This window comes from Bemisia tabaci, chromosome 2, assembly GCF_918797505.1.
Source record: "Bemisia tabaci chromosome 2, PGI_BMITA_v3".
NCBI classification, from domain to species: domain Eukaryota; kingdom Metazoa; phylum Arthropoda; class Insecta; order Hemiptera; family Aleyrodidae; genus Bemisia; species Bemisia tabaci.
Window position 1 is genome coordinate 18,932,009 of NC_092794.1, and position 15,474 is coordinate 18,947,482.

Below are 15,474 nucleotides of genomic sequence, written 5' to 3' on the forward strand. Positions count from 1 at the left end.
GAAAGTGACGTGACAGAAATTTATTTAAAAAATATCTTCATAACAGAACATCTCCAAGTTTTAGAAACCGAATTAAAGAAAAATTCATGCAACAACCTCATTCAAGGGAATCTGTTAATGTGTTTCCCTCAATTTCTCAGGGAACTCCAAGCACTTCAATAGTGCACATTCATTACTCCCAAAAATGAACATTATAATGACGGAAATGTGGCAACTCTCGACTGTTCATTCAGCGTTTTTCCTTATCAAGGCCATGGCGCGGCGACGGCAGAGCCGCAGTAGCAACGATAAATGTAGTAAAATCACGAGGAGACACGGTTCGATATGAATGAAACGTCCCCCCCCCCCCCCCCCCCCCTCCCGGGCGGAAGAAGGTAACCGGACTGTGTCTGCCTCTCCTCGTCTGAATGAAAGAGCGGCACGCGTCTTATCAGTTCTCGAAGACCGGCACGGATTTGGCGGGAATCAGCCGAAGCCGAAGGAAGACAGACACTTGATGCGACGCACAGTGGAGCAAAACCTCCGACATAGGATGTTCACTAGTGGCGTGACGTGCTTTGCGATATATTGAATGATCTGCCATTTGAATCTATGGAAAAGGATCGATAAACAGGGTGTTCGCAGCGAACACCTCAATAATCGATTCTTTACCATAGGTTTAAATTACATATCAATCGATATATCGCAATTCACGCCACGCCACTGATGTTCACCAATTCTGCGCAAGTGTGCAGGTGAATGAGTTTCTAAGGATCCACTAAATATGATTTAGCATTGGATTAAGGTGATTCAATGGTCGCCATATTTTGTGTCAAAACGATTTGTGATGTATCGCATCGATTGTTTCCATTTTTCAGCTCCTCTTCATTTTTCTAGAATTTTGAGATGGCAATTCTGTGGTCAGGAGTCTAAAAAATTCACTTACCAATTTTGACCAACTAATTCAACGTATTATAGGCGTGGTTTCTTTAGAGCGCATTCGATACTATGATATCGAAACTGCACTCGAATACGATATTTTCTCTCTAAAAAACCACGCCTTTATCACGTAAAATGTGTTTGTCCCCCGGCCGATGATATACCTGTTGGTAATTCCGGCGTGTCTCGAGACGCAAACGCTTAATTGAAGTGAATCCTGAAGTAATATGATATGAATGATATTCAAATGATAAGACTTGTAAAGTATTTGTAAAATTATGCATTTCTGAGGTACAAAAAAAAAAAAAAAAAAAAAAAAAAAAAAAAAAAAAAAAAAAATTGTTGGTCAAAATTGGCTGGTGAATTCTTAGGTCTCCTGACAACAGAATTGCGATCTCAAAATTCGAGAAAAATGAAGAGGAGCTGGAAAAATGGAACCAATCGACGCGATATATCGCACGTCGTTCTGACACAAAATATGGTGTCCATCGAATCACCATAATGTTTTTTAAATGCGTTTACGCCCTGGACTCCTAAAATAGCCATTCGCATGTGACCTTTGATACAGCTCTGTTTTTTAGGTTGTTTTCCCATACCTGCCTCTTGCAGTGAAATTGGTTGAGACCAATACCAATGCTTTAGCCTTATTCTAGAGTGTATGAAGAACATACCTTATACCTACATAATATAAGATCACAAGCGCATCATTAACGTGTAACGCATAATAACGCTTGAGGCTCGAAGCGCCTGCCTCCAAGATTGGACCGCGAAGCGGTCAGAGAACTTTGCCCCCTAAGTTCTCTGTAAAAAAGTTTACTTAATTTTAAAAGCTGAAATGTCTGTTCAAGAAGCACCCTTTCAGAAATAAGAAACTGAAAGTTTGATCAAACTTTCAAAAATCTTTCCGCATTCCACTAATCCCTCTGGATAAGGAAACCGTTGTGTTTGCCTGTTCGTAGCTGCCAAATTAAGCAAGATTCTGTCTACTTTAATGCTTACCTTTTTGCAAAAAGAATTAACACGCCCCCCCCCCCCCCCAAAAAAAAAAATATATTTGAACGAGAAATAAAAAAAATAAATATCCAATTTTAATCTTAGGGACGTGTGACCGTGCCTCGAGCTTCAGTTGGCCCATGAGTTTCATCGTCGCAAAGGTCCTTATTTTTTCTCATGCGGCCTCTCGATTCAGGAATGAAGTTTGAATCCAAGAAAAAAGGAGAAGGGAAAAAGAAAAATAAGAGAAAATTTTAAGGTCTCAGAATTTTAAAAGTCAAGCTTCGACAATCCAGTTCCTTTCGCGCAAAAAAACAAGGCCGTGGCAGTGCCGTAGACAAGGGGGGGGGGGTCCCCAGGGGGTCTGGACCCCCCCTCAACCTGGTTAATTATACCTTATTTTACTTTTGGAGGGCAGACACTAAATATTATCAGGGACACACACAGAGTAATGTAAATTGACCCCCCCCCCCCCTTTAAGAATTCCTAGGTACCGTACCAGAACCAAGCCACATCAGTTTTGACATGGGACTGTAATCGGCACGGATAAAATCTCAAAGTGAAGCTATTCACTTTATTTCGATCGGAAGTTTGAATAAAATCCCTTAAAATCAAGTATTGATGTCAACTAGTCAACATAAGTGACGTCAAAACTTGGTTCCACGCTGCAGATAATATCAGGTATCAATGAGTCAACAAATATTTTCTAACAGGAACGAGCAAAATTTACCTTTGAGCAACTTTTCTTTTTGCATTTCTACCACGAGTTTGCAAAAACTCCCGAAATCATGCGTTTGTGTTAGCATATCGACAAAAGTAAGGCCATAAATAAATTCTACAGCCCAAACACCCTTGGCATTCGAAGTTTTAATTCGAAATGCCAACCAGAACGAGTGAAAGTTATCAATAATAAGTCTGTCTTTACTAAGGGAACTTTTCTTTTTACATTTCTATTGAGAGTTTGAAAGCCCCCCCGAAATCATGTATTTGCGTTAACATATTAACAGAAGTAAGGTCAAAAATGAATTCTGCGATCGAAATACAATAAGCCACAATAATTTCTGCAAGAAATACCCAACAGAACGAGTGAAATAGCCGAAACAAGCGAGGGAGGTAGCGATTGCTCAGCATTATGATTTTTCGCTACACTGTGCGGCGAGGCTCCGACGTCCGGCAGAAGTCGGAACATGTCGCAGCTTGTCGACACCTTGCGAGCGGCGCGGGCCAATCAGGCACGAGGAAGTGGCCGTAGATCACGCGATCGACACTCCTAGCGGCAGGTTGCTCATTTTCGCCAGTCAGATTTCGACCGGCCGTGCGTACGTGACCTGCTCCGTCACTCCTACTTCAATTCGGCATTGAGCATTCATAGCCATCTTTAAGAAAAGTTTTAAGACTTCTGGAACATTCCTTTCGAACAATCCACCCCGAATATCGTGTCTCGCGGAATCGCCTCTCCTCGTTGTCGTTATTCGAGAACTTTACCGTGAATTGGAAGTCTCACGCCGGCCAAAATCGTTGTCAGCCATTTCGGAACTGTACGTTAACTCGTGAATTGACATTTTTGACTCTCGTGGCTTGCTTTCGTTCGAGTGATTTGATTGTAAGTTTTAATCGATTTCCGCCTCCTGTTGCACTTATTTGTGAATCGTGGACTCATCAGTGCGGTTTTCGGGTATGAGTGAACTTTCCTTTGCGAATTGTTTGTTGAACTTCTCGCGTGTTCGCGTGTGTTAACCTTGCGTTAGTGTTTTCTCCGTTCTTCAAATTAAGTGTGTCGCGGCATCTTTTTAATTTAATAAGATTAATTCGATCGAGCGTTTTCAGTTTGCGAATGCGAAGAGAATATTCGATATTATTCTGTTCACAACTTCGTTCAATTGCTGCCATGGGCCATGGGTTCCAGAGTCAGGTTTGAAGTTGCAATTCCCATCTCATATTTTTATCATAGATTCTGCCCAGATAAGGTGTATTTCATTTCAAAACTGTACCTGATGTCACACATTTCTTTTCTACTGTTAGACTGTCCTTTCTTTCCTCTCTATCCCTCCCTTCTTTCTACTGTGTATTATTCTCATTATTCTTATTCTCAGTGCCTCCTGTGATAGTCATATGCAGCAGATACATACGAATCTTGTCCTTACCTATGTTTTTAAGTACCTAATTTCTACCTAATCATCCTATAGGTGTCTGGCTCTGCCTATAATTACACATGTACCTAATTACAGAGAAAATTATCACAGGTTCCTAGGAAGTTGGATTCAAACGTCACTCAACGAATCCCCAAAATTGTCTTGTCTTCCAGAAGTTCTGGAATTATGTAGGCACACATTTTTTTTTTTTTTGCCTCTCTTTACAAGATCTGCAGATCTCTGCCAAATCTGAAAGCAGTACGATGTTCTGGCACTGTATCAGGTCTGGTTTCAAAAACCGAACATTAACAATAAAAACTGGAGGTTTCCAGACTTTGAAAACTGTACCGAGTCAAAGTCTGTTAACTCTAATTTCATCTACAGGCGGATATTTCTCAGATTTTATGCACTCTCTCTACGTTGATTGTCTGAAAGTATATTTCACTCCTAGTATCATAAATGCTTCAAACCTGGAATCAACTACATATTTATCATTGTATTTTCACTTATATAAAATCCGTACTCATCTTAATTTTCAATTGATTGGTACATTTAATCATTGTACATAGGCATAAGACTACCCTAGTTTCTTTCCCTCCCCAGTTTTCTGTGGTCGCTAGGCCTGTCCTTACAAGCCTCATTTACAGAGAATATACTTCTAGAACCTATTTTCCCGAATCAATTGGTCAGGTTCTAGGCAATTTAGATTAAAATGTGCTTCCCAACAGAGCAAAAATCATCACAGGGAAGTTATTGTTGAGTCCAGTGAAGTGTTTTCTGCCAAGTTGGCTGTTACCTCTGAAATTACGGTCTGATGTCATTTGCCCTTGTACAGATCTATTATGTTGGATAAATTTTCGACAGAGGATTGCTCTGAGAAAATGTGCTCTCCTATAGACATAGCTGTTAGGAGTCAGGGTGGGTCTGCCCTCCCCAAATCTACTTAATAGAAAACAGCTCCAGAGCTTTGCAATTTCTGTTTCATTGCCCAAGTACTTGATATTCCAGGAAAGTGAAGTAGTTCGAGATTTTTTTAGAGTTAATAGAGTTGAGAGTTCGAGATTTTTTTCGAGCTAATAGAGTTGAGAGTTCGAGATTTTTTTCGAGTTAATAGAGTTGAGAGTTCGAGATCTTTTTCGAGTTGATAGAGTTGAATGAGAGAGAGAGAGAGTTGATAGAGTCAACCTTCATTTTGCATAGGCCGAAGTTTTATTGACAGTAGCCTCAGACAAGGCACAGAGTCCCAGTATACAGGGGGCAGGCCACCCTCAGTTTGCACTAGCTATGCCTATGTATCTTCCCAGGAAAATTCGATTTATTTTGAGCTCATTGAGACAAAGATGTCAGGAAACCATCGCAGCTTAATCCGGGGGAGGGGGGGGGGGGCATGCCGCGTAAATATCTCAAGAAAAAAATAGCAGTATTTTATGGCTCCTTCAGTAGACTAACTTTCAACTTATGAGCGACTTTTACCCAAATTGACCGTCAGGCTCAAGTGATGCTCCTGTAAAATTGTGAGCTCCTAGTATACTCTCAAAATTATTTAAAACCACATATTAATACCAATGTCAGAGATGTTACCCCTTGCCCGGCCCTTTCGAATGATTTTAATTTCTTGCCACCAGGAAATGATTTTTCCTCTTTTTTACTGCTAGCCCAGAGGGCGAATTTGAATAGAGAAGAAGGTTGATAGATGAGATGACAGAGAGGCCGAACATCCATACCCCTTCAAAGAGACAAGATCTGAGACAAGAAATGTTGATTTTGCCCAAAAAATTACAGGCATGTCCATGCCAGGAGGGTAAAAGTCGCAGGAAATTCACTATGTCCCCCTCGGATACTTGCTTTTCTAATCTCATATCCTTCATCATAAGTGAGAGGTGTTTCGCCGGATCCGAATTCGAACCCGAATTTTTCGTCAGGTGTGAGGAAAAAGTATGAAATGAGACAAGATGAAAACGAGATAAGAAAACCCGCGCTGAGCTCAGACCTCCCAGCTCCCCCAGTTCTCGATCCGACCGGATGCGACCTTCCTAGGAAATCTCCCGGGCTCGCAAGATTTCAGCGCTATCAGACCCAGAGTTTCAGTCCCGGTGCCTTTGAAGACGGGCCGTTCGCTCGCCGTCCCGTCTGGCTGTCGCCAGTCTCGTCTTTTCCCTCTCTACTCACCCCTTCTCTCTCAGTCTCTTCAGGGTTACGTAACAAGTGAAGGTTGAACACCTCTCACTTGATTTCCCCCCCTCCCCCGCACGTAGAAAAACAATTTGATTGTCCGTCTATCAATTGGACCACATTTGGCAATCAGGTGCTACTATTTCAGGCTCATTCAACAAAACGCGGGAAAAACGCCGCGCGCCGTATCAATATTCGAGAGCTGCCAAATTTCCTTCGATGAAATGCTTATTTTGCGGAAAGCAGTGCATATTTTACCTTGAAATTTTCAGATGCTTTACATGGAGTCGTGAACCATCGCAGCTTAATCGGGGGAGGGGGGGGGGGCGGCATGAGTTGTACGGGGCTTAAGCCGCCTAAATATCTCCCAAAAAATGTCACAAAAATGTGACAAAAAATTGTCTGAAAAATTGAGCTTGAATTTTTAGTTCCAGTTTGCCAAATGCAGTCTAATTGACAATATCTGGATTTTAGAACTTTTCTCATCTTATTTTCGAGCATCATATCACGCCATAATGTGTCAGATTTTTTTACTTTATTTTGTAATTAGGAACCACGATTTCTGGCTCATCCGTGAAAACACTTATGTTTATTGGGGAACTAATAGTACATCCGTCGTTTCTTAAACGTTGAAATAGGTGACTGCAGGAAAAATTTCGAGTGAATGCTCACCATTTGATCCGTGCTTCCTCTCGAGATGTAATTTAAAACTTAATTCAGAATTTTTCTTGGTTGAACTTAATGTATCAACACAGGACGAACTACAGCGTGATATGTTGCTCAGAAATTCTTAAAAAAATTCTTCAAGTCCATAAATTATCAATTGATCTTTCGACTGTCGAGTTGTCCTCTAAAGGGCAGAAGAACTACCATTTTAATGATTATCATCCCCCCCCCCCCCCCCAACGAATATCTTAGCATCAGAGATGAGGCATTACCATTTATCTACTTATCAGCAACTTAATATCATATGAAAGGTAATTATTTATTAGAGTTAAATTATGATTAAGCTATCACCTGCCAACATTCAAGTTAAAATACCATTTCTAGCAATCACAAATGCCCCACCTTTCCATGTCATAGATAATTGAAATTTTGGTGCTTGTACGATGGCCTTTTCAGAAGGAGTTAAAATAATGACATCGATACCCCAGAATTATTATTTCAGATATAATTTAATCTAATTTAATTTAAACATTTAAGGGTTACGAGATGATACAATATCTCACTTTTAGCCCGACTCACCATGATGAACTTAATTACTACAGGAATGAAATAGAACGGTAATTAGAATATTAACATGCCTCTGAATCATGAGTGCAGATTTTATTTTACAAACCATTGATTTCACATGCTTTTTTTACTTCTTATCTACCTATAAGGCGAATAATTATTTTCAAAAACGTAATTACAAATTAGTATTAAGTTAATTCTATTTGTCTCACTGTTTAAATTTAAGTACCTAATTTGTATCATTCTTATGATCAGCAACAAGTATCCTAAAGTTACATAGATTTGGAGTATGGTGTGCCGGTCATTAGATTTTTGTCACTATCTGATCTTTGTGAAAATCCAAGAGCCTGTATCAGGTGTGAAATGCCGTGTAACAGACATGTGGTAAGCTCTGCTGGATTTTTGAGGAGATTGAATTGTGACAAGAGTTTGACAACCGCAACTAGACTTAGCATCCTTGTAATCAGAGTGTATTTTCGAATGCATTTTTTTTTTATTTTTTTTCTTTTTTTTTTTCTTCTGTTGTTTAATGGCTTTGTGACTAAGCACCTGCAGCCAAGAATGCATTTAGGTAACTTCTCCTTTTTGCAGGTACTGTATGACTCGCCCACCCCCACCTCCCTCCTCTCCCTTACTCCCTCTCTCCTCTTTATCTCTTCTCTCTATCTCCTCCCCTCTCTATCTCCTCTCATGTCTATCGCCTCCTCTCTTTATCTCTTCTGCTCTTTAACTTTTTCATCTCTCTTTAATTTAATTTGTTGTATTTAATGTATTTAATGTGTTTCATTTAATTCGTTAAAATCTTGAGTGATTGAATGTTGATCCTTCCCGCGGGAAGAGAGGTTGTTCATCTCCCATTAGATTTAACCCTCTATCAGATATAATTCATCTTTTCAGGGATGATTCAGTAGCAAGTTAGACGTTCAAATATGGTGGATTTGTTGGTTTGGGTCCCCCCCAGCGAGGAGGAGGGGGGAGAATTAAAGGGTTTGCTTTTGACTCTCCCCTCTCCCCCTCGCTGGGGGGACCCAAAATAACAATTCCACCATATTTGAACGTTAACTTGCTACTGAATCACCCCTGAAAAGATGGATCATATCTGATAGAGGGCCGAATCCAATGGGAGATGGAACAACCTCCAGGGCTGGGAAATTGGGACTGAGGGTTGGAAATGGGGACGGAGGGTGGGGAATCGGGACTGAGGGTACGTTCACACTGTTCGTCCGATTGTCGGATAGTCAGTTCGTCGGGCAAACCGTCGGTCGCCTTTTCTTTTGAAAAAGCTTCCGAGGGATCGTCTGACGTACTGTCCTTCTGACGGTCGGACGAATACCACGACTGCTGAGGCTCTCGTTACACCATCAGTTTACGATTTAATTCCTATCTTGATGGGAGTTCAATCAAGAACTGATGGTGCACCGAGTGCTTCGGTGCTAACCTGACTGAGGGTGCGTTCACACAGTTGATCCGATCGTCGGACAGGCAGTTCGTTGGGCGATCCGTCGGTCGTTTTTTCCCCGGAAAAAGCTTTCGAGAGATCGTCCGACGTACTGTCTATCTGACGATCGGACGAACCGTGTGATCTCACCTTGACTGCTGAGGCTCTCGTTACACCATCAGTTTACTATCTAACCCCCATCTTAGTGGAGTCACCGGTGGCTTCATATTGACGGGAGTTTAATCGTGAACTGATGGTGTAGCGAGCGCTTCGCTGGTAACTTACGAGGCTTCTTGGCCACGGCCCAAGGATCTTAGGCACCACCCTAGCCACCCGGGCAAAGTGCCTGCTGGACTCGGGGGGAAGCTCTGCCGATCGCCTCCTCGCCTGAACTGACCTGCGGCTGTCGTGCCCGCGTCATGACTGTGAATGCACGTCGCGTCGAAATCGAACTTTTCCGGGGCCGAGCACCACCTCTTGCCCTATGCGAGGTCTGTTAGATTAGAAACCGGATTTTGGTCACATAAAGCCCCCAATGCGTCCAAATTACGTTTTCTTGAGCTTTTCTGATAGCTGGAAATATACCTAAGAACGCCACGTTCACAGATTTTGTTTATTTTGATCAGTGTTTATTCTGTGTCATCTTGAATCAAATCAGAAAGCAATGTAAATTTCTCTGCTATACAGCTCTTTAAGGCCCTACCGCTTTCACAAAAACTATCATTTAAAAATGACCATCCAAATGTATTCCTTAAACTTCTTAAAAAATTCTGCCTAGAAAAAGCGTTCTTACCACATAAATGAGTTTCTAGGTGATGGCTAAATACAGAGATGTCTGAGTGAAGATTGTCTCTGAGGAATTTCTGTATACAACTGTTAAATACTCAACAATTGAAAACTAACCTATTATTGTTGTAAATTTTATTGTACGTGTGTTTAAATTAAGTGTTTTTGAGGACAACACCTGACACGTACCATAAGCAGTCTCAACAGCTTTGTATGTACTTAATCGAATAAATAAATAAATAAATAAATGAATGAATACGAGTAAGTCAGGTGCGTTTTGCGATTTTCATCATGCGATCACTGACAGAGCAAAGATTCAACATTAAATTTTGTTTTAAACTCGGTATACCTTGTACCGAAACTTTTGGTATATGCTAAGTAAAGTTTACCATGATATTTGTATGAGATGTTCCCACTGTTTGAATGGGTTAAACGATTCAAAACTGGTCAGGAGTTCGTCAAAGATGCGGAGCATGGGAATCGACCCTCAACGGCAACTGATATTTGTCACGTGGAAGAAGTGTGGGCAAAAGTGCTCGAAAATGGTCGTTTCGAGCTTGTTGAACAGAGTAATATTTCTGAAGGCTCTGTACATACAATTTTGATAGAATATGCAGGGCCGGATTTACCAATAGGCTACATAGGCTATAGCCTAGGGCGCAATATTCTGAGGGGCGCAAAATTTTTGAAAATTTATACAAAAACCTATTTTCCCAAACAAACTTGCAAACGTAAACGTACCTCAAAACTATTTAAAATCGTGTTCTTCTAAAGGTGAATTTGAACATTTTCCGGACACCTAACATCCTCCTTCTGACTTGGAGAGGAGGGGCGCCCCTCCCCCTCACGAGAGCGCCTACTTTTAGGGGCGCCACCCTAAGTTTAACCTAGGGCGCTAAAAATGTAAATCCGGCCCCGAGAATATGTAGACACGCATCGAGTTTCAGGTACACTTGCCCCTTGATTGTTGTCCGTTGAACGAAAATCCAACCAATTGTCAATTTCCCTTTAGCTGCTTGAACGTTCTAACAATGATCCTACACTTTTGGATAGGATAATTTTCGGTGACAATACTTAGTGTACGGCTACGATGTATAGTCGAAACTCCAATCGTCGTTGTGGGTTGAAATATGTAGTGCAAGACCGAAAAATGAGAGACAAGTTCGGTCAAACATATAAATCGCAAAACACCCTTGAGGTTGCCTTACTTCAAGCCACATACCAACGAAGCTAATAAGGATTTTTCAAATTTGTGAACGTAGCGTTCTTAAATATATTTTCAGCTATCAGAAAAGCTCAAGAAAACGTAATTTGGACGCATTGTGGGCTGGTTATGACCAAAATCCGGTTTCTAATCCAACAGACCTCGTCATGGGCAACCCCTTCGCATTTTTGGGAATTAAATTCTTGCATCCATCAGAGATTTGTGATTTAAGTTTGCAAAATTTTGCTAGAAACACGATGGTGCCACCAAAAAGGGAGTCAAAGGAATTGATGTATTCGCTCCCTATCATGGAGAGTTTAACTGAATGTAGAGGTGGACTCTCAGGGAAGCGTGGGGGATTTTCTCCATTACCGTCTCAACTTGCTTCTCCTCCAGACGGCCCTGTGCCTACCTTTGATTAGTTACTTACTTACTTACTTACTTACTTACTTACTTACTACTTTTAATAATTTAACTTTTCCGGGAACTATGCACACTTTGAAGAACCGACCCGGGAATTTTCCCCGGAAATCAGTGGTGATTCTGGCAAGTTGGCAACACTGTTATTTTTTCATTTAAATGTATGTAAAACAATCGATTCTTGGCGAGGCAAGCTGCCTCACCTAAAATCGATATTTTTAATGGATTTAAATTAAGGTAAAACAGTGTTGCCAACTTGCAAATTCGCTACTGCCGGAAATGCATAATATATGTATACTTGGATCTATGATTATGATTGATCTCCCAGCGAAAGGCTTCGGTGTGGTCAACTAATTCCTTAGTCTTGTACCTCCGACGCGTCCAATTGGTTCGATGCGCACTGTGATGGTCTAATTTTCGTTGCCGACTCATGAGAATATATTGTGCAATTAGGCTCGGCGTCATTTTTTGATTAATTTGAAAGAATGATTGCCGTTAGGTAATACACAAAATTGGCAGCCCCAGAAAAGTAACTGTCAGGTTTCAACCTTATATTTTATTATTTATTTATTTATGCCGCAGAAGTTAGTCAGTCGAAGAGAAAACTCAGACGACTGTGTATCAATTTGGTACGTTGAAACCCATTTAAACTTTACACAAAGACTCAATAAAATGAGGACACCCGAAAGGTCCACTTCTGATTTGCAATTTCTAAATGACTGTCTGGATGAAAATTCACGTAATTTTTTTTAATAAAACTAAAGCGATTGCACAAGCTGCATAATCTGGAGTCGGAAATTAGTGATGTGACAGTAGGCACCAAGTATCTCTCCTCTCAATAGCTCTAAATTTTCTTTACTTTTACATGAATTCTAATTGTTTTCTATAGTTTGAGCCGACCCTTTCTCCTTCATGAGATTAATTATCATAGATCCAAGCTCAAGACTTTAAAAACTACGCTAATCTTATCAACTTTGATTGATCTGTCGTCAACATACTGTCCATATTTTTTGCTTGTTTTACTGTTCGCCAAAGAATTTTTTGGAACTACACACTTTCTAAGCCAATGCGCTTGTTTGCACTAATATATTTTCAAACATGATCTTTTGTAAGTTCAATATTCGTTAATTTATCAGCGCTTTAGAAAAATTCGCGGGAGCTTACTTGTAGACTAAAGAAATTAGCTTATGTCAGTAACTTGTTTCCGACCTTAATGTCAAATTTCGGAAGATAAACGTTTTCTAACGTTTCTTTTTTATTCCCTTTTTTATAAACGAAAAGAAGAAGAAAATCAACTTAACGAACCATTTAAAATTGATGTGAGAGATCATAGCTTTCTTGAAACTTTTTATCGACTATCTTGGGTTAATAGCGAAGACTTACAAATGATGAGTGAGGGATTATTGTCAGTGTCGCAAGAATTTGCGTCCGATGTTTGATGGACGTTAATGCCTTGAGCTTATATTGCGCAATCTGCAAAGATGGCATATGAAAAAACGATGCACGGCGAAGCTTCCAGTCAAAAATTGAAGCGTAGTGGAAATTTAAAAAAATTCGTTCAAAATCCTTAAAAATCCGTAATTTATTGAATGTCAGTTAAGTTTTACTTTCTCGCTCCCCTAGTTATCATCGCCTTCCACAGAGGGTGTTTTTCCTCCCTTAACAACTAGTCTGAGGTCGTATCACGTATCTCCTTTACGTCGCTCTCCATCGAACGTTAGGGCCTGTTTCTTATTTTAGTGGTTCTATCTTCAGAACTATTTGTGTTTGAAATTGATGTGGTTTTCGTTTTTTTCCGGTAATGTTGTGAAAATGTCTTACTTTCAAAACTTTTAATTTTGCAACTGAAGAATCCTCCTCTCCTTCCACTCTCTATTCGGGTCGCATATATCTAACTCTGCAAGCTCCAATGTCTCGCAGGATCCAGCCAGCTTTGAGTAAACTAATGCCTCACTGTTAAAAATACATTATCAGTAGCCTCTGATGGGCTATTATCAGTAGCTGTGGGGCACCGAATAAGCAATGAACTGACATTGAGGATGTGCAGCCACCTAATTTTGAACTGAGCATTTAATTTTATTGCAACGTGGTGAGCCTAACAGTGATTTTTCATTGTGACCCCTACATTCTTCGTTTAGTTTTTACCGATCTAATGATGCCAAAATATATTTTGTTTTCTCTACTTGTACTCAGGTACTCAGACACGGTTGTTGAAATATCGAGGGCAAAAGTAGAGATGATAGCAGGAAAGTAATGGAAAATGGAAATGTTCATTGGTGTTTCAAATTTTTCGTATGGTGGTAATGAATTTCTCTCAACAGAATGACCTCAACGAAAGTGTTGCATATATAATAATTCATATGATTATACTGATTTACTGATGAAAACTTGCGGAATGTCCATTTTTCTCTGCTCGGAAAAATTGCTTTGACGTTGCACTTTCAAATTTTCGCGCTCTTAGGAAAATTGTGTAAAACTACTTTCTAATTGTAAATTAATTTTCCAATCCGCGATGTTCAAGGAGTTCTTCCAGATTTTAACTCACCTTCGAATCCTCTCGGCCTCAGCTTAAATTTTCTTTCTTTGTTTTTTCAATTTAAAGAAGGTATGAAACCACGATTATTTAGAATTTCTGCGAAACTCGTTGTCACACGCACCGTAAATTATAACGTTATAATGTTTTAGATTTTTCAATGTTTATGGAAGCTTAACCTGACCGTCTTTAGCTACCATTTGTAGGAATTGCCTACCCGTCAGGGGCTGTCGACGGGAATTCATCCCCTCCCGCAAGAATAAATGTAATTTCACTATAGGGTGCTCTGTCTGTAGCACATTTATACAAAGCAGTAAAGATTTCCTGTGATGTTAATCATAAGGAATGCTATCGATCAATACGGTAACTGCAACAATAGACACTGCTCACCGTTCGAAAGTGCATTTTGATTAATTACGAATGCTATTTTTGTTTGTATCAAGCAAAATGTGTAATGAAAAGTTCAAACTTAGAATTCTCCTTGGAGGAAAGTCCATTCAGGTTCCTACCTGTACAGTCAAGCTATTTATGGAGAATTCCAGTTTAACGCACTGAAATTCTCGTTGTCAATCGTGTGGTTATTGCACTTCATTTATTCACACAGTTGAGCAGTAGAAATTTATCGATAGTATTTGGAAACAAATTTTTCACCCCCCCCCCCCCTCCCTCTCCCAGCCGTCTCATATACATATGGACTACATTCTGCAATTCGGAACTACAACTTCTGGCTCAGTTTAGAAACAACGTATGCACCATTAGTTTTGCTATGCACATACGTGTTTTTATGGATGAGCCAGACATTGTAGTTCCTAATTGCACAATAAAGTCCGTATAACGTGATGCTCAATGACGTCCAATTCGACTTTATTTTGTTATTAGGAACTTCTATCGCCGCGATGTGTCTATTGCTGCACCTAGAAAATTAGAAATTGATCTATAGTATTGAAAAACAAATTTAGACCTTTTGGACCCCCCTTTCCCTTTCATTCTCCCCAGCCATACCACTGAGATAGATCAAAGCACTGAATGACGTCCAATCAGACTTCATTTTGCAATCAGGAACTTCTATTTTTGACTCATTCATGAATGCACCCATCTGCATAGAGAAATTAATGTCATGTACGTTGTTTCTGAAATGAGCATAAATAAGAGTTTTCTATTGCAATATGGAGTCAAATTCTCGTGCCTTTTGTAGCACTGAAAGTGTGTATACGCCTATTGCTTGCAGGGGCTGTCTGCAGCATAGTTCTGTCGTGGTAGCGAAAAGGTCCGTAACTCTCACATTCGAGTTTCCTTCTAAATCTGTATAATCCAATTTAGATGATCTCACTGATGTAGCTGAAACAGCAAATTTCATCTTATATGTATAAAATGAGACTTATGAAAAAATCGTAAGTGTGCGAACAAAGTCGTTATTTCAGACTGAATAGCTGCAACGGGTTTTATTTCTCCCGAGAACCAACAAAAGCTGCACTTCTAAGTACAAATGGCGCCATTTCCTGCCAATTTCTAACCTTGAAAGACGCTATTGAGCCAATCATCTCAAAACTTAATAAAGCTGCACTTTCAAGTACAAATGGCGCCATTTCCTGTAAGGGGTTTTATTTCTCCCGAGAACCAATAAAAGCTGCACTTTTAAGTACTA

The 15,474-nt window shown here is 40.1% G+C and overlaps 1 long non-coding RNA gene across 1 annotated transcript in view; it reads left to right on the plus strand.

The window, feature by feature from the left end:
• The first annotated feature begins 2,937 nt into the window (after positions 1-2,937).
• LOC140224015 (uncharacterized) overlaps positions 2,938-15,474 on the plus strand; it is a 34,224-nt gene continuing 21,687 nt past the window's right edge. The window contains exon 1 of the long non-coding RNA XR_011899255.1: positions 2,938-3,823. This is a non-coding gene — a long non-coding RNA (uncharacterized lncRNA). The remainder of the gene's footprint in view (positions 3,824-15,474) is intronic.